Genomic DNA, 21,887 nt, shown 5'->3' with positions numbered 1-21,887 from the left:
AACCTCCACCCTTACTTCATTAATTCTGGATCTGATTTTTGGAACCCTAGTTTTGTTTCTGGCCTGTGATTTGGGCATGCGAGGTTGGTCCTTTGGACCCATGACTTACATCAGTCGATTACTCTTGATGAGAACAATCGATTGATGTTAGTTTAGGTTCATTTTACACCCATTAAAATTGTTCCGAGTTTGTGACTGGTGCAAAACGTTTGGGTATTTTCTTTCCCATCTTTTTACTTTTATTTTTCTTTTCTTTAGCTTGCATGAATCTAGGTTTAGTTGCAGTATCTTTTCTTTTTCTTATATTTTGATGTTCATTGTTTGTTTGGTTGTTTATGTTAGTTAAATCATCTAAACCTACTTGTTGATAAGTTTGATAGGTTTTTTCCCTCTTCATAGTAATAAGTTCTCAATTGCATTATAAAATATGTTTAGGATTAGTTTAGGTTTTCAAAGTTTCAATACTTTAGGTTTAAATTGCATTATTTTATCTTGTTTGTCATTTTGATTTGAATTATGATTTTTGTGCGCCTTGTCCCTATTTGCCAAATTTCTAAGTCATTATAGACTTGTAAGGGCCTAATTAAACTAAAAAGAAACTTAGGAGGATTTTAGAAATTTTAGAAGAAAATATCTAGGAAAAGGAAAGTTCTAGAAGGAACAGGTGTTCAAAATTGGTTTAAAAAGATGCTGAAAAATTGGACAGCTGTCCAATATTCTCTGTCACAATATGTTGTACTATTCAGAATTTAGGTTAAGAATATTCTTTTGGATGCTATTAGAGACACTCGATAAAAAGAAAAGAAAACTTGCACTCACACTCACACATTCATCAACATATAGACCTGAAAATCTTCTGAAACAAAAATCCAGCTTCCAGCTTTTCTTTTTTCCTTCTCTTTACAAAAATTTGGAAGGAATTTTCTTTGAGTTTTTGGGTTCTTGAACTAAGATATAAGCTGATACTGAAGCTCTGGTTGGTGTATACTACTGTTTTCCTGGGTTGCTGAACTATCTGTTTTAACTTAGCACTTTTGGATCAAATTTTAAGCAACTACGTACACATTTTACCCTATGCTTAAGTATTTGTAAATCTGATGCTAAAGATAAATGCAAGTTATTTCTGTCAATGATATGTGCTTATTTTCTCCTTTTATGATGTGATCCATCCACCTAAATGCAACAATACTTGAGCTTTTCTTTGAATATGTAACTCCATGTTCATCCAGTGTCCCTATACCATGAAAATATATTTTCTTGTGTGTGTTAAATACAGCATTGGCCATCTGTTTATTTCAGCTTATGTACATTATTTCTTTTTGATCATTCTTGTCCAATATTTTGGCATCTATTAGTTGAGTTTATTTGGTAATACAGAAGGTCGCATGTGTGAAGCCATGTTGTTTATGAATCTGACCTTTAACATGGTCAGAACCATGGATTTCAAAGCTGAAACAGAAGTCCGATTATCAATAGACATGGAAAAGCCGACATATTTCTGGAAGATCACCACTGGAAATTTCAATTGTAGTCATTAGAGTAGCTATTTTGATAATGTGAATCAAGTTTGTTTGTTACTCCACAGCTGAGTATTATTCAGGAATGTTTAACCATGGGCCTGTAATTGATTGATTCATAGCCTATTGTTACAGCAAACTTGGTAGATTCAGCTGTATAAAGTAATTTATCAAAAGTATGATTTGAAACTTGTTTATTATTCAACAAGACAATTGTTTCCTGTATATTTTTTTCATTTGAATGTTTTGGTTTGGTAACTGACAACTCATGGGCTTGAGTTGTTCACTCATTGGGCTCAACTACAAGCCTATCTAAGAGCTTGCAATCCATCAAGCTAGCTACATGGTTTGGATTTGAATTGATTTAAATAACTAAGGGATCATGTAGGGTCTAATTTCTACTGTTAGTCGACTAATTCAGTTAATGCTGAGCGAGAATCTTTAATGATTAGGTCCGTGCATAATGAAATGAATCTGGGTTTAATGTGAAATAATTATGTTATTCTTGTTTTAGTCAGTGGAAGTATTAGAATACATTTAGGGATGTTACAATTCAATAAAATTGTCATAGTTGTGTAATACTTGTCCCTATTGCCTCTCCTACCAAGTATGAAATATTTTTCCATTTTTTTGTAACTTTGGATTAAATTGCATGCCTCACCATTACTATCAAAATGAAGTTGAACAAGGGAAATTTAGTGGGCTCAGCTAATTCTGCTGCGTGAACTTGACAAAACATCGACTTTAACTAATGAATTACTAGTAGTTGAGTACAATCCTTTGAATTTTAAGATAAATTGAGGTGTGTCATCCACAAATGAATTCCATAATCTATGGCTCTCACACTAATACCAAAACTAGTGTGGAAAATACTTTGAACATTCGTAACTAGTGTAGAAAATACTTTGAACATTCGTAGTTTGCTTTAGACGTGTTTATAATAAATCATCGTGACTATGGGTATGGTTCCCGTGGCATAGTCGTGATACATAATCCTAAATTCGGGTGTGCATTTCATGTGACCCAATCATAACCATTTTGAACAATAATAGAATAAACATATCGCGAATTGTGGGTGCATTTTATGTAACGTGGTTTGCGGTTTGTTCCAAAATGGCAAGTGTACGATAATCGTAACTTGTTCAAGAAATAACTCCATAAGCCCTAAAAAGTGGTTTAAAATAATTAAAAGCGGTTATAAAGTTAAAAATACACATTAGGTTTAAAACATGTAATAAATCAGATAACTAGGCCAATTATTAATAGTTAAGTGATCGTCCTAGAACCACGGAACCCGGGAATGCCTAACACCTTCTCCCTGGTTAACAGAATTTCTTACCTAAAATTTTTGGTTTCACAGACTTTTAAATAAAGTCAAAATTCTCCTCAATTTGGGATTTAAAATAAACCGGTGACTTAGGACACCAAATAAATTATTCCAAGTGGCGACTCTAGATAAATAAAATAATTTCATTTCGATTTATGTCACTTTAATTGGAAAAATTCCCTTATATCCCCCTCGGGTGTAAAAAGGAGGTGTGACAGCTCTGGCGACTCTGCTGGGGATAAGAACCCAGAACTTCTAGTTCAATGTTCAAGAATTCGAGCTAAGAATAACTGTTATACTTGGCTTTTTTTATTATCTAGTTTCTACATGTTTGAGCCTAATGTGTTGAATGCCACTTTGATATTATTTGAACTATATATAAATTATTACGAAACCCTCGAGAGATTCTCTCTTAGTCTTCTAAATCATCTAGGAAGTGTGCACTTCGTGTGACTTCTTTTCTGTTAGAGCTATATCTCAATTTTAGAACGAGGCTCGGACAAGTTGCAAAGCCGGTAAAGCTTCTGTATTCCCGGTACGCTGCCCCCATCGGCTCGAGCTGTCCGCTCGGGTAAGCCATGTCTAGAACAAATAAATCCAAGTTTTTAAACCTAGAATAACATAGCCTCATGCCGGATCCTTAGTAGAAACGCTTGTTTGCATCATGTGCATTTGACTTTGGGGACTCAACACAGGGGTTGGGTCCGTTTAGGACAGGTGCACCCGAAATCAAAAGACCATCCTGGTGCATTTTACTTGCTACTTGTACACTTATTTGCCTCGGATTGCATGTTGACCGGCTTCTAGAATAAGGGAGAAAAGTTGGAAAAATTAAATTGAGGTATGAGAGAGATAATTACCCGCCTTTGAAAAATCTGGTGTCCAAAATATACCGAAACTCTGCCGAAATTTTGAAAACAAAAGAGAAAAAAAAAAGAGAAAAGAAGGGAAAATTGTTTCAAAAAATATTTCATGTTTTTCTGTTGCGTCAAAACTTCCTGAACTACGCAGGTTTGATTCTCACCGTATGTGGGATATGTAGGTAACCCTCATCGGGTCCAACCCCATTTTTGCAAAAATAACCCAAAAATATGAAATGTTATCATTTTTGTCATAAATAAAGTTAGGCGATTAGCCAAAAATGTCCCGACAGGGCACCAGAAAACTATTTTTGCAAGAATAGCCACCTATGGTCTTTTTTTAATTTTTGGCCAATTAGCAATCACAACCCTAAAATCTTCTTTCCTGAAGTGATGAAGTGTCGTATTTGCAAAGATGTTTTGTTTTGAGCAAGTTGTTTGAGTTGCAATTTTGCAAAAAATAATAATCTTCCTTTTAGGTCAAAATAAATCATGTTTTTAACCGATTTCTTTAAATAAATGTGCAGGATGAGCACTATTGAAAATGTACCTTTCAAAGTTGTAGAGGAAATCCCCATAGGACTCCATATATGGTGGAATGACCTGGGGGGAAGTCAGCAGAGGTGTTGCGATATAAGCTTTAAGCGGGCTCACTGGTCTCTTGAAGATTAAACCAAGGTTAGACATAATTGAAGCTCTGATACCATTTTGGGACCCGGCGCACAATGTGTTCCATTTCTCTGATTTTGAGTTAACCCCTACACTTGAGGAGATAGCAGGCTATGTTGGCCTTAACGAGAATCTAAGGAGCCGATACCCAGTGGCACCAAGGGCTGTAACCTCTCACAAGTTTCTGGATCTTCTGAGTATTAGTCGGAAAGTCAAAGATGGAAATTTAGCTGAAGGATTTTGCACATATTACTTCATGTACTGCCGTTATGGGGACCCCCACGGTTTTACGGCTCCGAATACCAGTTTAAGTCATCAAGGGAACAAAGGCAAATGGGAAGCCCGTCGGGACTGGCCTTTGTAGTGGCATTCTTAGACACCCTAATCTACCCAATGAGTGATGGACATATAGAGTTGGGGCTCGTAGGGCTGGCTGACTTCATGATCAAAAAGGCTAATGGCACTATTATACCAATGATCCTAGCAGAAATTTACCGAGCTTTAACTTTTTGTCGAGCTGGGGGAAATTATTTTGAAGGTCGCAACTTGCTTTTACAAATATGGATGGAAGAATATCTTTGTCATTGTTCGGGGTACGTGAACTATGGTCTGACTGGTCTCAACTGCATTGAGGAACATGAAAACCGGGTAAATGGTCATGAGTTTCTAGAAGGTACAAAGGAATGGTTTGCACATTTGGGTTCCTTAAATGCAAGCAAAATTGAGTGGACATTCGGTTAGCTCTGGTCACTGAAGTCATTTATATATCGGCCGGAGTATGCTTTTTTTTTATTAATGGGTTTTCAGAGTATTCAGTCGTATGCTCCACACAAGGTTCTGCGCTAGCTGGGAAGGTACCAAACTATCCCTCATGATGAAGATTTGAGTCGACAAGTCATTGAACTAGGTCCAAAAGATGCATTTCCGGAAGAAAAAGTTTGCCAGATTTGGCATCAGTGTAGGTTCCTGGAGCCACCGACGTGAGTACGGGATTTGTCCAAGGGTGAGGTAGAGCCTAGATACATGGTCTGGTATAGTAAAAGGGTTCAAGTCCATCAAGAGCCTGAACGTCCCGCCAAAAGGCTCCACGTACAACAATTCACTGATGGGGCACAAGAACAATGGGATTGGTTAGCAAAGGAGAAAAGCTACAGGGTTACAATAAGCAAATTAGAAGGGCAAATCTAAGATCTCAAATTTGATAGTAGTGTGCAGGCCGCTGCTGATGAAGGAGAGAAGAAAAAGTTGGCTCGAGAAAATGAAGCCCTCCGAGCCCAGATTCAAAGGATGAAGATAGCTGCTGAAAACCTGGAGAGGAGAAGAACATATGAAAGACTTATAAACGGTCTTAGGCAGAAAGTATGTGAGTATGGGACTGATTTGGAAAAGTCCGAAGGTAGATTAGCAAGAGCCCGGGCAAAGTAGGCGAAGAACACAGAAGGACGGGCAGGGTTTGTTCATCAATTAAAATGAAAATATGATAGAGAGGTCACAAATCTAAAGAAAAAGCTAACTACCCTCGAGAATGAAATGGCTAAACAGACAAAGAACTTCAAGGCAGAGAGGAACATTGTTATGCATTGATGTCTCGACTGGAAGAGGAGATGCAACAGTTCAAGGAGCAAAGCCATAATGACACCCAAGTTCTGGAAGCTAGATCTCAACAAATTGGATGCCTTCTCCAAGAGAAAGGCATCATTAGAGAAAGGATTAGAGGAATTGTTGATTATATCGTCATGAAATGCCATGAGTGCGAGGATATGACTAGATCCACTTTCTTCGCCACAGTGATGACTTTTATTTGCCAGATAATGGACGACCTGGATTGCCTCTAATGAGATCTTGCACGTAGGCCCGCATTGAGACCGACTGATGTCCCGCGGGCCACTGGAGTAGTTTTGGAGGCACTTATGTATTCTTGATTTTTCTTTTCGAGTCTGTATTTCAGTTTCTTTTAGAGTCTGTTAGTTTACTTTGAGTCTGTTTTCTTTGCTTTTTAGTTCTAAAGTCTGTATGATGGAGTCGTTGTAATAGAGGAAAATCAAAAGTTTTTATTTAATGAAAATTTGAAAACCCAAAAATGTTTCTTTCTTTTATTTCTCATTTATCCCCTGAACTACGTAATAATCTGATTCGTGCGGCATCGTGATAAGTAGGAAATCCCCATCATATCCGGTCATGGCTTTAGATAACTCAAATAAGAGAGAAAATGATGAAAATAGGGCATAAGAAAGAGAGAGAGAGCGCACAAAGAAAAGAGAGCAAATAATGAAAAAGCGCAAAAGAAAAGAAAAGATTCAAAGATCTGGGAGGTCACAAAAGCCGGGATGAGACACGCAACCATTGAAAACCATGTAGAAAAATATTTAACTGTCTAGGTGCATTGCATTCCCCAACGTGCGATTCCCTATGTTTTAATTGTATCAAACTAACCGGTTTGTTGTGTATGCTGTTGAGAACAAGTTCTGTATTTTAGGTGGTTGGTTTTGTGGTAACCTAGCTTCGCACCCTTACTTTACAAGATCCAAAGGAAGTGTCAAAATCATATTAGAGAGTCATCTAACAACAATTACCCCCTAAGAGTATAGCTCATTGTCGGTTATCCCGGCGTTAGAGTCAGCAACTATTGAAGAGAACAGGACACTGCGCCTCCGCATGTTGGAAATGTGGGACACTTGGTCTAACGATAGAGAGCCACCTAGTGCAATACCTGTTTTTCCCGAGTTGATTCCCAGAATAAGTGGAACCTCCAACATTCCTATAAACTACCCTGCCACCCCATTTGGATACCCCACTATGTCAGCCCATTTGGCCAGAACGCCTTCTGAAGTTCGCCCCCAGGCACTAATTTCGGGAGTGTCTTCTAACATATTCACCACACCACCAACCATTACTACGGCAGCCAACAGTACCCAGGCCAGGTGTCGAGCCATTGTCCTTTACTTTCCAATTACCACCATTTCAATTCGACACGGCTCATGCCACCCCAAACTCCTACCCTCAACAACCTCGGTATGAATCTACCATGGAACAAAAGAGAACTGTAAAGAATCCCGAGCAAGAGGAGATCACTCGGAAAATGAAAAACATAGAACAAAGTCTCAAGAACATGCAAATCCTAAGTGGTCAGAAGAGTGTGTCATACGATGACTTGTGCATGTTCCCTCATGTTCATCTGCCCATAGGTTTCAAGACTCCCAAATTTGAAAAATATGATGGACATGGGGACCCCATAGCTCACCTGAAGAGGTATTGCAATCAGTTAAGAGGAGCAGGCGAAAAAAAAGAACTCTTGATGGCTTACTTCAGGGAGAGTTTAGCCGGAATTGCATCTGAATGGTATATGGACCAAGACATCTCCCGCTGGCACATATGGGATGACTTGTCCCGAGACTTTGTCAGACATTTCCAGTACAATATGGACATAGCTCCAGATAGAAACTCTTTGTCCAATTTCAAAAAGAAGTCTTCGGAGAGCTTCCGAGAATATGCTATCAAGTGGCACGAGCAAGCAACTAGGGTGAAACCCCAATGGATGAGGCCGAGGTGGTCAGTGTCTTCTTGCAAGCCCAAGAGGCTGATTACTTCCAGAACATGATTTCCGCTATGGGCAAGCCATTTGCAGAAACTATAAAAATTGGGGAGATGGTGGAAAGTGGTTTGAAACCGGGTCGCATCTTGAGCCAGTCGGCTATAAGAGCTACTTCTCAAGCAATCCAGAGCAAAAGAAAGAAGAAGTGGCAATGATGGCCTCAAGTAACCACCGTCAACCCCGAGATTACTTTGGTTCCTCTTCAAGAACCCCGCAACATTACTACCCTCACCAAGACACGGCATATGCCATGACTCCTCAACTGTATGTAGTAATGAATGCCCAGCCATACGCTCGGCTGCAACAACAGTATAACCAGAATCGAGCTCCACCTCCCAAAAATAACCCTCCTCACCAAGCTTCATATAATCCTCGTCCGCCACAGAATAATTTTCCATATAACACTCATGCCCGTGAACCACCCAGAAAAACCAACTTCATACCCATCAGTGAATCATATTTCAGCCTCTTTCCAAAGTTGGTCCAAATGGGTTTGTTGCATCCCGTACCTCCAAACAGGCAAAACACAGAGTCACCCTCCTACCGACCCGGTACCCGATATGCTTATCATTCAGGGGCAGAAAGGCATGACACTGAGGATTACTGGACCCTTAAAAGGGCGGTCAAAAACCTAATAGAGCAAAAACGGGTAGTGTTGATGGATGAGGAGGTCCCCAAGGTAACCAATAATCCATTACCAGCTCACAACAACGGGCCAGTTGTTGGGATGATTTGTGAGGACAGAGAGTTCAACCCAGCTATGAAAGCTATCATTGCTATTGTCGATGTTGAAAAGAAGCCCAAAGCAACAACAAAGCAAGCTAAGGATGAGAAGAAGAGCAACTCCACTCCTCAAAGCATAGAAAAGGCTGTAGAAGCCAAGACAGGGGCAGTACCTCCTAAAGATTCCATTTTTTATGTTCCCAGGGCCCCCAAAAAGGAACAGTTCATGTTGAGTCCCCCCAAAAGGTTTGAAACAAGGTTATGCTGAAGGTGCCAAAGATGTACGTACCAAAGGGGACTTATGTGGTGCGGGGGCTGATAATTTTACCTAGGCTGACTGAGCACGTGGTGATCAGCCGCGCACTACAGAATCTCGTGAAGGACACCACTACCGTCCCCTAGAACTACAATAAAGCAATGGTGACGTACAAGGGAAAGGAAATCATAGGGGAAGTGAATGAAACGAACCCATATGGGAAGTACCTCAACTTGAAAGAATTGAACAAGACCAAATAGAAGCGTTTTCCGCTTAAAAATCCAGTCAGTGCTGAAGAGGCAAAGGAATTCTTCCGAAAGATGAAAACCTCGGACTACGCTGTGAGTGATCAACTTAGGTAGTCCCCCTCTCAGGTCTCACTTTTGTCCCTCCTGATAAGCTCGAATGAGCATTAAAAAGTGTTTTTAAAGACGCTTAATGAGTCATATGTTCCAGTCGACACCACGGTTGAACAATTGGAAAGAATGGCGGAATGATTTTTCGAAGTCAACCGGATTTCGTTCAGCCGAAATGACTTGCCTCCAGAAGGGACTGCCCATAACAAAGCTCTTCATTTGACCGTTAAATGTGAAGGATACTACGTGAAAAGAGTTATGTTGGATGACAAATCTGGGGTTGACATCTGCCCTCTCTCGACCTTATAGAGAATACAAATTGGGACTGAAATAATTTGACCCAACAATGTTTGTGTACGTGCTTTTGATGGTGTGAAGAGGGATATGATAGGGGAGATTGATTTGATCCTAAACATCGGCCCTGTGGATTTTGAAGTAACATTTCAGGTTTTGGACATGGACACATCCTACAATTCTCTCCTAGGAAGGCCTTGGATCCATGCTGCAGGAGCTGTACCCTCTACTCTTCACCAAATGGTTAAGTTTGAACATGAAGACCAAGAAATCGTGGTCCACGGAGAAGATGAGCAATCAATCTACAAGGACCCGTCAGTCCCATGTCTGGAGGCTAAGAAGGTAGCGAACACATAGTCTACCAAGCTTTTGAGATCGTGGTCACGGACCAATGTGAGGAAGGAACCCCATGTTCTCAACACTTCTTGTCAAACACGTCAATCATGGTCGCCAGTGAAATGATCTAACATGGCTACAAGCCCAGGAAAGGGCTCGGGATATCTTTGCAAGGCATTACAGAGCCCATCACTTTGACCTACAGTGAGAAATTCTTTGGCGTTGGTTTCCAAGATACAAAACCCGACGTAAAATAGGCTAATGAACGTAAGAACAATGGGTGGGTCCTACCTAAGCCGGTCCCACATCTCGCCAGAACGTTTGTTAAGCCAAGGTACAGAGAAGAAGAAGAAGAAGAAGAGGCCTTCACGACGAAGAAATTGAGGACATTTGTGGGCCAATTAGGCAAATGTTATATGAGGCTCACATGGTCCAGTTGGGTGAAGGCTCAAGCACTACTGAGGTTCAATATATTGGGATAAATGCCAAACTTCAAAATTGAAAGGCTACTTTGTTCCCATTCAGGCGGGAATCCCGGTAGTTCAGTCTTGCCATCTTTTCTGCATTCCAAGTTATTTCAGGGTGTAACTCGAATGTTTTTAGTTTATTGTCTTTTAAATTTCGATGTAAACCCTTCTATATTCAAATTCAATGAAATGAAATCAATATTTCATCGTCTATGAATCTCTTTCTTTATTCTTTCTGATTTTTTGTTATTTTTCTTATCTCTCTTTTCAGTTCTAATAATGCGGGCTTAAATAACATGACATGTTTGTGGACTTCATGCCCAGATCTTAATACGTTATCTAACTATAAAATAATGAATCAAGAACCAGGATATGATAAAGATGAGGCTTTAGGGAAATAAATCGAGAAGTAGAACAATTTGAGAATAAGCCTAAGCCAAACTTAAATGAAACTGAGTCGGTTAATTTGGGTAGTTCGGAAGAGGTCCAGGAAACCATGATAAGCATTCACGTTGATGAAAGAACTAGGGATGCATTGATCCAACTTTTGTTCGAATTCAAGGACGTGTTTGTCTGGTCCTATGATGATATGCCAGGACCAAGTGTTGATTTAGTGGTGAACAAATTGCCAACTTACCCCGGTTATCCACCTGTACAACAAAAATAGAGAAAGTTTAAAACAGACATCAGTGACAAGATCAAAGAAAAAGTCACCAAACAGTTGAAAGCGAGTGTGATCCGAGTGGTACGATACACCACATGGTTGGCTAATATGGTCCCGGTGCCAAAGAAAGATGGGAAAACCCGAGTGCGTGTTGATTATCGGGATTTGAACAAAGCAAACCCAAGGACAACTTTCCATTACCAAACATTCACATCCTTGTTGACAACTGTGCCAAACATGAGAAACAGTCTTTCGTAGATTGTTATGCTGGGTATCATCAGGTTCTGATAGATGAAGAAGACGCAAAAAAGACGGCTTTTACCACACCTTAGGGTACTTATTGTTACAAGGTCATGCCATTTGGTTTAAATAATGCTAGGGCAACTTACATAAGAGCTATGACTGCCATCTTTCACGACATGATGCACCAAGAAATTGAGGTGTATGTCGATGATGTGATCATTAAATTCAGAACGCAGGACGACCATGTAAGGGATCTGAGAAAGTTCTTTGAGCGTCTGCGTAAGTATGACTTGAAGTTAAATCTAGCTAAATATGCATTCGGAGTTCCATTTGGAAAACTTTTTGTGGATTATAGTCAGTCAGAGAGGCATCGAGCTAGATCCAACAAAGATAAATTTTATTCGAAATTTGCCCCCTTCGAGAACCAAAATAGAGGTTATGAGTCTGCTGGGTAGGTTGAATTACATTATCAGATTTATTGCTCAGTTGACTTCCACGTGTGAGTCCATATTTAAGTTGTTGAAGAAAGATACGGCGATTAGATGGAAAAAGGAGTGTCAAGAAGCTTTCGATAAAATCAAAGAATATATGTCGAATCCGCCAATGTTGATCCCACCCAAGCCTGGAAGGCCTTTGTTCTTATACTTGATAGTGTTGGAGAATTCTTTTGGATGTGTTCTCGGGCAACAACCTTCACCACACCCTGGGGCACCTATTGTTACAGGCTCATGCCTTTTGGTTTGAAGCCAAATACACTTTGTTGGAAACGACTTGTTGCGCTCTAACTTGGATCGCTCAGAAGCTTAGGCATTACGTATTGGCCTACACCACTTATCTCATCACCAGGCTGGACCCTTTGAAGTACATATTCCAAAATCCAATGCCCATAAGGGAGGTTAGCAAAATGGCAAATCCTGCTCACCGAGTTTGACATAGTTTGTGTCACCAGCACGCAATGAAATCTCAAGCTTTAGCAGATCAGTTAGCGGATAATCCTGTTAATGATGAATATCAGCCTTTGAGTACTTACTTTCCGGACAAGGAGGTAAATTCAGTTGAGGTAATTCTAGAAGACACCAATGCTTGGAAAATGTTCTTCAACGGAGTTGTGAATGCAAAAGGTGTCGGGACTGGAGCAATTTTGATTTCGCCCACTGGTCAGCACTATCTGGCAATAGCTGGCTTCGGTTTTTCTATATGAACAACACTGCCGAGTATGAAGCTTGCATTATGGTCATGAACATGGCGGTTGATCAGGATGTAGAAGAATTGTTAATCATGGGAGATTTTGACTTGATTATCCGACAAGCTCAAGGTAAATGGGAAACCCGAGATATCAAGCTTATCCCATACAAGCAACATATGGAAGATCTTAGCGAGTGGTTCAAATCCGTCGAGTTCAGGTACATTCCTTGGTTTCACAATGAGTTAGCCGATGCATTGGCTACTTTGGCCTTAATGCTGCAGTATCCAGGCAATGTCCATATTGACCCACTGAAAATCCAAATTCGAGAAAGATATGGTTATTGCAATACAATTGAGATAGAACAAGATGCTCATCCATGGTATCATGATATCAAAAGATTCTTAAAAACAAAGGAATATCTCGAACAATCTAGTGGAGACCAAAAGAGAACCATTAGAAGGCTCGCTGGTAGTTTCTTCTTGAGCGGAGAAGTCCTGTATAAAAGGACTCCAGATCTAAACCTTCTAAGATGTGTGTATGCCTAAGAGGCTGGAAAAATCATGAATGAAGTGCACACAGGAGTATGCGGACCCCATATGAACGGATGCGTCCTTGAAAAGAAAATCCTTCGGGCAGGTTATTACTGGATGATCATGGAAAAGGATTGTTTCAGTTTTGTCTGAAAGTGTCATCAGTATCAGGTATACGGTGACCTGATTCATGCACCGCCTTTAGAATTGCATCATATGTCGGCACTGTGGTCGTTCGTTGCTTGGGGTATGGATGTCATTGGGCCAATCGAACTGAAAGCTTCCAATTGGCACAGATTCATCTTAGTTTCCATTGATTATTTCACAAAGTGGGTTGAAGCAGTCACTCTCAAAGCCGTCACCAAGAAAGCAGTGGTGGACTTCGTGCATTCCAACATTATCTATCGTTTTGATATTCCTAAAACTATCATTACGGACAATGCTGCAAATTTGACAGTCATTTGATGAGGGAGGTAAACAAACAATTTAAGATCACACATTGGAATTCTACCCCTTATCGGCCCAAAGCGAATGGTGTTGTTGAAGCATCAAACAAAAACATCAAGAACATCCTCAGGAAAATGATTCAAAGTTCTAGAAAATGGCATGAAAAGTTGCCTTTTGCATTGTTGGGATATCGCACCACTGTGCACACATTAGTTGGGGCAACACCCTATCTATTGATTTATGGAATTAAAGCTATAATACCCGTAGAAATTGAAATTCCATACCTTCGAATCATCGTTGAATCTGAGATTGAGGATAATGGATGGGTCAAGACCCGTCTAGAACAGTTAACCCTGATTGATAAAAAGCGGATGGCCGTTGTTTGCCACGGGCAGTTGTATCGACAAAGAATGGCCCGTGCCTACAATAAAAACGTGCGGCCTAGGAACTTTGAAGTGGGGCAACTCGTCTTGAGACGCATTCTCCCGCATCATAAGGAAGCAAAAGGAAAATTCGCTCAAAATTGGAAAGGTCCGTGCATTATAAGGAAATTGTTGCCGAAAGTGACATTGTACTTGGATACATCGAAGGAAATGATCCCAAAACAACTGTCAATGTGGACGCTGGCAAAAGGTATTACGTTTAACCCTTCTGCGATACTAATATTCTCCGATTGGGATGACGAAGGCTTTCATTCTCGCTACCCAAACATTGTTAACCCTTTGCAAACCCTTTGAGCTAGTTACCTTTCTTTGATTACCCTCTTTAGAACCTGAAAGTGTTGTAAAAAAAACAAACGAACAAACAAAAAACAAAAAGAAAATCAAAAAGAAAGTTTCCTGAACTACGTTCGACTTAATTCCGAAAGGATACGTAGGCAGCCTCTCTTTGGGGTTCGGTCACACCAAAATAAAAATCCACATTTCCCCAAAAGTAAAACTAGGGCAGAAGTTATAATGGCTTGGCGATAGTTCACCTAAGAGGTTCCAAAGTTGTAATTCAATCCAAACATTTTTTACCCCAAGCCATGTTCAAGTCCTTCCGATCAATCGGTAAAGATGTTCAAAATTGGAGGATATGGTTACTTGGATCTGATACAATCAAATGATAGAAATAAAATGAGAGAGTCCTATTGGTTAAAACCCATACAACCACCTTAAGGCGATGGTGAATAGAGAAATTGAAAATGAGAGAGTCTTGTTAGTGAAAACTCGCAAAGAGCACTATAAGACGACGGTGAGAAGAGAAATGTGAGAGGTCAGGTGGCGAAAACCCGCAAAGGACGCCACTGATCGAAAAAGGATCCCTTACAACCATCGGCACTGATAGAGTCCTGGCAAGGTTTCTCGATTTTAAGTTATGAGTTATGAAAGGTTTATGAGAGTTAGATGGTTTACACAGATCGGGTATCCAGTCCAAGAAGCATGTCATGTCTATTGAAGTCTGCATGCACTCTAGATAAGTCTTTCTTTCCTTTCCCCGAAAGGGACACTTCTCATTTAAATTCATTATCCTGTCTGTTGTTTACTTTTCTTTGAATCCCTTTCGGTTTAATTCTCCTCCGAAACTAATACAAAGCAAAAATGGCAAGATTGGTTTTACAGGGTTTTGTTTGACAAAAAGATAAAATTCAAGAAAGCACCCAGCCTCAGCAGGTGCATTAAGTCGACCTCGACTGGCCATGATGGTCGATGCTCCAGAGCCAAAAAAACTCTTGAAAAGAAAATAAATCAAAGTGAAGTTCCCATAAAGGCAAAATAAGATGGAAAAAGGACATGCCCCACACGGGTTAGTCATCCTGGGGAATTTGGGAAAAGTCAAGATTCCCGGTTGTAGAAATGACACCAATTTCCAGAAAGCCAGCGAGCAATGAAGACTTTTATTGAAAGAGTTGGGCCAACATCAAGTGATTGAAACAACTAAGGACACAAAACCAACCACCGTTTCAAACTGACAAAATGTTCTTTGATTTGAAAACAGGAAAACAGGCACAATCCAAAACAACTCCGCAAGGAGCAGGTGCGATAAAAGCAAAGTACGCAGAGACCAAAACGATTCTGCGGCAAAAGTTAACCTTAAAAGGGAAGTCCCCTTCAAACTCTTTATTCATTCTCCTAAATAAAATGAAAAGTGAAATGAAAAGAAAGAAGAAGAAAAATTCAAAACCATGATAGCATAGGGTCTCCAATATCTAGCTACATCTTTTCCAACATAGGGTCTCATTCCCTAGTCGATGTCAGCATAACCTGGTAATCTTCCCAACATAGGGCCCCTACTCCCTAGTTGATTTCGGCATAACCCGATGACTTTTCCGGCATAACCCGAGGACTTTTTAGGCATAACCCGATGACTTTCCCAGCATAACCCGAGGACTTTTCTGGCATAACCCAATGACTTTCCTGGCATAATCCGAGGACTTTTTCAGCATAACCCGATGAATTTTCCGGCATAACCCGAGGACTTTTCCGGCATAACCCGATGACTTTCCCTATATAACCCGATGACTTTTCCGGCATAACCCGATGACTTTCCCGGCATAACCCGAGGACTTTTTAGGCATAACCCGATGACTTTCCCAGCATAACCCGAGGACATTTCCTGCATAACTCGATGACTTTCCTGACATAACCCGAGGACTTTTTCGGCATAACCCGATGAATTTTCTGGCACAACCCGATGATTTTCTGGCATAACCTGATGACCTTTCTGGCATAACCCGATGACTTTGCCAGCATAACCTGGTAATCTTTCCAATATAGGGTCTCATTCCTTAGTTGATGCCAGCATAACCTAGTAATCTTTCCAACTTAGGGCCTCCAATCCCCAGTTGATTTCATGTTAGATACAGGGTCTCCATTCCCTAATATTTTTTTCTCAAGGATACACAATCCTGATTTTTGTTGCTTTCAATAAAGAAGTAGTTTAGATTTTTGTTACAATAACTCACGAAATTTTCTTAGTGAAAACGGAGACAGAAAAATTTTGTTCGTTTGTTAGTTTTGGTGCCTGAAAAGGTTTTAACCATGAGGCACGAGGTTTGAGATGACCAAAAGAAGAAATCTCAATCCAAATAAAAGAAAAGAAGAACAAGAAAAGAAGTGAACTCTAAGTGTAGAAGCGGAGAAAAGATGTGGACTGCTCAAGATATGATTAAAGTGACAAGCTTTGCATGTCCCTCCTTGATCTGAAAAGATGAAGAAAAATGAACCAGCATTCGCAGCTAACGAGCATCAAGATTCAGATCGGAGTCTGTAGGAAGAACCAGCCAAGACTCAAGATCAAGCTTCAGAAGGTTTATAGATAGGAATCTTGTAACTCGTAGTTGATATATTTAGTTAGCTAGTTTTTCATTTTTCATTTTGGTGTAATAAGGAGCTCATCAAGTAGAAACAGCAGCAACAGCAGTGAAATCACAGTTTCTCGGTAGTCCCAGCTACCAAAACTTCTAGAACTACACTGACCTGATTCCTTTATAGCCAAGGATATGTAGGCAACCTCCGAAGCAAGGTTCGCTCAGATGTTTTCCAAAAAATGCTTCCCAGGGATTATCCATAAGGACAAAATCACTCGTAATTGCTAATTTTATTTTTGCCCCAAAACTCTTCGTGTTTCCGAGCAAAGAGGGGCAGCTGTGAGCATGAGATTTTTGCCCTACTAAAAGATACTCCTACAAAATTAAAGAAATAGATTTTTTCCAAATTGTTTTCAATTTTATAGAATTTTTGTAAGATTTTATTAATTGTTTGCATTTTTTTGCACGTTTAATTTTGATAAAATCATGAAAAAATGTCCCAAAAATATCACGCATTGCATATTAAATTTTGTGTTCATGTTTTATGTTAAAATCATGAAACAATGTCCCAAAAATATCAAAAAATATCATGTAGTGCATATTAAATTTTGTGTTCATGTTTTATGATTAATTGGTTAATTATTTGCTTTATTAAAATGAAAATCAAAAAAATATCATTCACTTTTACATTTTTAGCTTTTAATACTAGATTAGTAAGTTTCCCTTCACTAATTTAGGTTTAACTATTATAAATAGATAATTAGTTCGATTTTATGATTAGATTAATTTAGGACTTAATTAATTTAATTAGGGTTTTAAAATTAAAGAAACAAAAAAGAAAAAAAAGAAAGAAAAAGCAATAAAAGAAAACAAAAGAGGGGTTGGTATTTCAAATTTGGGCCACCCAGAAACCAAAAACTGGTGGCCCAATTCCCTTTTACCCGTTCAAACCCAAGCCCAAAGACCAGTCCACCCGGTCCAATCCATATTACCCAAAAACAACGTTGTTTCTCCATCTTTCAATAACAGCCGTTGGATTCTTTTGATCCAACGGCTCGGAACTGATTGCCCTAATTCTCTTATAACTGTCTGAACAGCCCCTTCTAACCCCAAAACACCCCCCCCCCCCCCCCCGTTCTCTTTTCTCTCTCTCAGAGACTAACCCTAGCCGCCCTAAAATCTCTCGCCAACTCCGCCTCTCTCCGCCGCCCGAAAATCGCCTTATGGCGGCGGAGTACCTCCAAACCGCCTCAAATTCACCTCCCATAATCCCTAGACCCCCTTCTTCACTTATCCACCAACCTTTTCACCAAAACCCCCCACTAAATTCCAGTAATTTTGAATCTGAAACTCACACCCAAAACCCTAAATCGACGAAACCACCCCAAAGCAACACCCCGCACTCCTCACACACCTCTAAACCTTAAATCATAGTCGATTTCCCAAAACCCCCATCCTTACTTCATTAATTCTGGATCTGATTTTGGAACCCTAGTTTTGTTTCTGGCCTCTGATTTGGGCATGCGAGGTTGGTCCTTGGACCCATGACTTACATCAGTCGATTGCTCTTGATGAGATCAATCGATTGATGTTAGTTTAGGTTTATTTTACCCCCATCAAAATTGCTCCGAATTGTGACTAGTCCAAGCCGTTTGGGTATTTTCTTTCCCATTTTTCTTCTTTTATTTTTCTTTTGTTTAGCTTGCATGAATCTAGGTTTAGTTGCAGTATCTTTTCTTTTTCTTATATTTTGATGTTCATTGTTTGTTTGGTTGTTTATATTAGTTGAATCATCTAAACATACTTACTGATAAATTTGAAAGGTTTTTTCCCTCTTCATAGTAATAAGTTCTCAATTGCATTATGAGATCTGTTTAGGATTAGTCTAGGTTTTCAAAGTTTCAATACTTTAGGTTTAAATTGCATTATTTTATCTTGTTTATCATTTTGATTTGGATTATGATTTGTGTGTGCTATGTCCCTGTTTGCCAAATTTGTAAGTCATTATAGACTTGTAAAGGCCTAATTAAACTAAAAAGAAACTTAGGAAAATTTCATAAATTTTAGAAGAAAATATCTAGGAAAAGGAAGGTTCTAGAAGGAACAGCTATCCAAAATTGGTTAAAAATATGCTGAAAAACTGGACAGTTGTCCAATATTCTCTGTCACAGTATGATGTACTATTCAGAATTTAGGTTAAGAATATTCTTTTGGATGCTATTAGAGACACTCTATAAAAAGCAAAGAAAACCTGCACTCACACACACACACACATTCATCAGCATACAGTCCTCAAAATCTTCTGAAACAAAAATACAGCTTCCAGCTTTCCTATTTTCCTTCTCTTTACAAAAATTTGGAAGGAATTTTCCTTGAGTTTCTGGGTTCTTGAGCTAAGATATGAGCTGATACTAAAGATGTGGTTGGTGTATACTGTTGTTTTCTTGGGCTGCTGAACTATCTGTTTTCACTTAGCACTTTTGAATCAAATTTTACGCAACTAGGCACACATTTTACCCTATGCTTAAGTATTTGTAAATCTGTTATTAAAGATAAATGCAAGTTATTTCTGTCAATGATGTGTGCTTGTTTTCTCCTTTTATGATGTGATTCATCCACCTAAATGTAACAATATTTGAGCTTTTCTTTGAATATGTAACTCCCAGTTCATCTAGTGTCCCTATACCATGAAAATATATTTTCTTATGTGTGTTAAATACAGCATTGGCCATCTGTTTATTTCAGCTTATGTACACTGTTTCTTTTTGTTCATTCTTGTCCAATATTCTGGCATCTATTGGTTGAGTTTGTTTGGTAATACAGTAGGTCTCACGTGTGAATCCATGTTGTTTATGAATCTGACCTTTAACATGGTTAGATCCATGGATTTCAAAGCTGAAACAGAAGTCTGATTGTCAATAGACATGGAAAAGCCGGCATATTTCTGGAAGATCACCACTAGAAATTTCAATTGTAGTCATTAGAGTAGCTATTTTGATAATGTGGATCAAGTTTGTTTGTTACTTCACAGCTGAGTATTATTCAGGAATGTTTAATCATGGACATGTAATTGATTGATTCATAGTCTATTGTTACTGCAAACTTGGTAGATTCAGTTGTATAAAGTAAATTGTAAAAGTATGATTTGAAACTTGTTTATTACTCAACAAGACAATTGTTTCCTGCATATTTGTTTTTGTTTGAATGCTTTGGTTTGGTAACTGACAGCTCATGGGCTTGAGGTATTCACTCATTGGGCTCAACTACAGGCCTATCTAAGAGCTTGCAATCCATCAAGCTAGCTACATGGTTTGGATTTGAATTGATTCAAATAACTAAGGGATCATGGGAATTAAATAGGGTCTAATTTCTACTGCTAGTCGACTAATTCAGTTAATGCTGAGCGAGAATCTTTAAAGATTAGGTCTGTGCATAATGAAATGAATCTGGGTTTAATGTGAAATGGTTATGTTTTTCTTGTTTTAGTCAGTGGAAGTGTTAGAATAAATTTAGGGACGTTACAATTCAATAAAATTATCATAGTTGTGTAATACTTGTCCCTATTGCCTTTCCTACCAAGTATGAAATCATTGTTTCCATTTTTTTGTAACTTTGGGTTAAATTGCATGCCTCACCATTACTATCAAAATGAAGTTGAATAAGGAAAATTTAGTAGGCTCAGCTAATACTGCTGCGCGAACTTGACAAATCGTCGGCTTTAACTAATGAACTACTAGTAGTTGAGTACAATCCTTTGAATTTTAAGATAAATTGAGGCATGTCATCTATAAATGAATTTCATAATCTATGGTCCTCACATTAGTACCAAAACTAGTATAGAAAATACTTTGAACATTCGTAATTAGTGTAGAAAATACTTTGAACATTCGTAGTTTGCTTTAGATGCGTTTATAATAAATTATCGTGACTATGGGTACGGTTCTCGTGGCATAGTCGTGATACGTAATCCCAAATTCGGGTGTGCATTTCATGTGACCCGATCGTAACAACTTTAGACAATAATAAAATAAACATGCTGCGAATCGCGGGTACATTTCATGTAGCGTGATTTGCGGTGTGTTCCAAAACGGCAAGTGTACGACAATTGTAATTTGTTCAAGAAATAATTCCATAAGTCCTAAAAAACGGTTTAAAATAATTAAAAGCGGTTATAAAGTTAAAAATGCACACTAGGTTTAAAACATGTAATAAATCAGATAATTAGGACAATTATTAATAGTTAAGCGACCGTGCTAGAACCATGGAACCCGGGAATGCCTAACACCTTCTCCTGAGTTAACAGAATTTCTTACCTAAAATTTCTGGTTTCGCAGACTTTTAAATAAAGTCAAAATTCTCCTCGATTTGGGATTTAAAATAAACTGGTGACTTGGGACACCAAATAAATTATTCCAAGTGACGACTCTAAATAAATAAAATAATCTCATTTCGATTTATGTCACTTTAATTGGAAAAACTCTCATACCCTCAGGTGTAAAAAGGAGGTGTGACAATATTATCAGCAATATACTATTTACAAGAGTAATCATTCAATGTATATTTTATATTTATGTAGGATATATTATACCACTTATTATATTTATGTACGATATATTATACCACTTATATTTGATTTGTACATCATATACACCTTGTATTTTATGAATATATACATATATTTCATTAAAAAAAATGTTTTGAAGAATACAAAGTAAATTTTCTTGATTTGGTATTTTTTTTTACTAAATTGATGATTGGGAATTATTGGTGCTTGGAGATTTTATTTCAAATTTGAGATCACGTGGAGTAAATTTAACAAGATAGGTCAGGTGCAGAGAACAAGAAGTGATGCATTCCAATAGGATTTGTGAAGCATCTAAAAGCACAATTCATGTCAAGTCGGTGGAATATCTAAGTTTGGTTGAATATAACATGATGTCCTATTGAAAAATATCATGACTTGCATACCATCCTTTTGCAATGTATTTTTTCTGTTATAGCTTTGAAATCATAAAAGAGACAATCTTGTAAAGTTTGCGAGTTATCCCTCCGATTTATTATGCTTTGCACGTTATCATTTTGAAATATAATTTTTTTCCCTTTGTGTCTTTTAAATTAGAAAAGATAG

General features: G+C 38.6%; 1 long non-coding RNA gene across 1 annotated transcript; it reads left to right on the top strand.

Annotated features, from left to right (window-relative positions):
* The first annotated feature begins 814 nt into the window (after positions 1 to 814).
* On the top strand, positions 815 to 1,707 carry LOC107793243 (uncharacterized). Its single transcript, XR_001649667.2, has 2 exons — positions 815 to 976; positions 1,378 to 1,707. It is a non-coding gene; the product is annotated as an uncharacterized LOC107793243 (long non-coding RNA).
* The last annotated feature ends 20,180 nt before the right edge of the window (positions 1,708 to 21,887 follow it).

The sequence above is a fragment of the Nicotiana tabacum genome, chromosome 8 (assembly GCF_000715075.1).
Source record: "Nicotiana tabacum cultivar K326 chromosome 8, ASM71507v2, whole genome shotgun sequence".
NCBI lineage: Eukaryota > Viridiplantae > Streptophyta > Magnoliopsida > Solanales > Solanaceae > Nicotiana > Nicotiana tabacum.
Note: the sequence above shows the minus strand (reverse complement) of the source record. Positions and strands in the feature narration are given on the sequence as shown.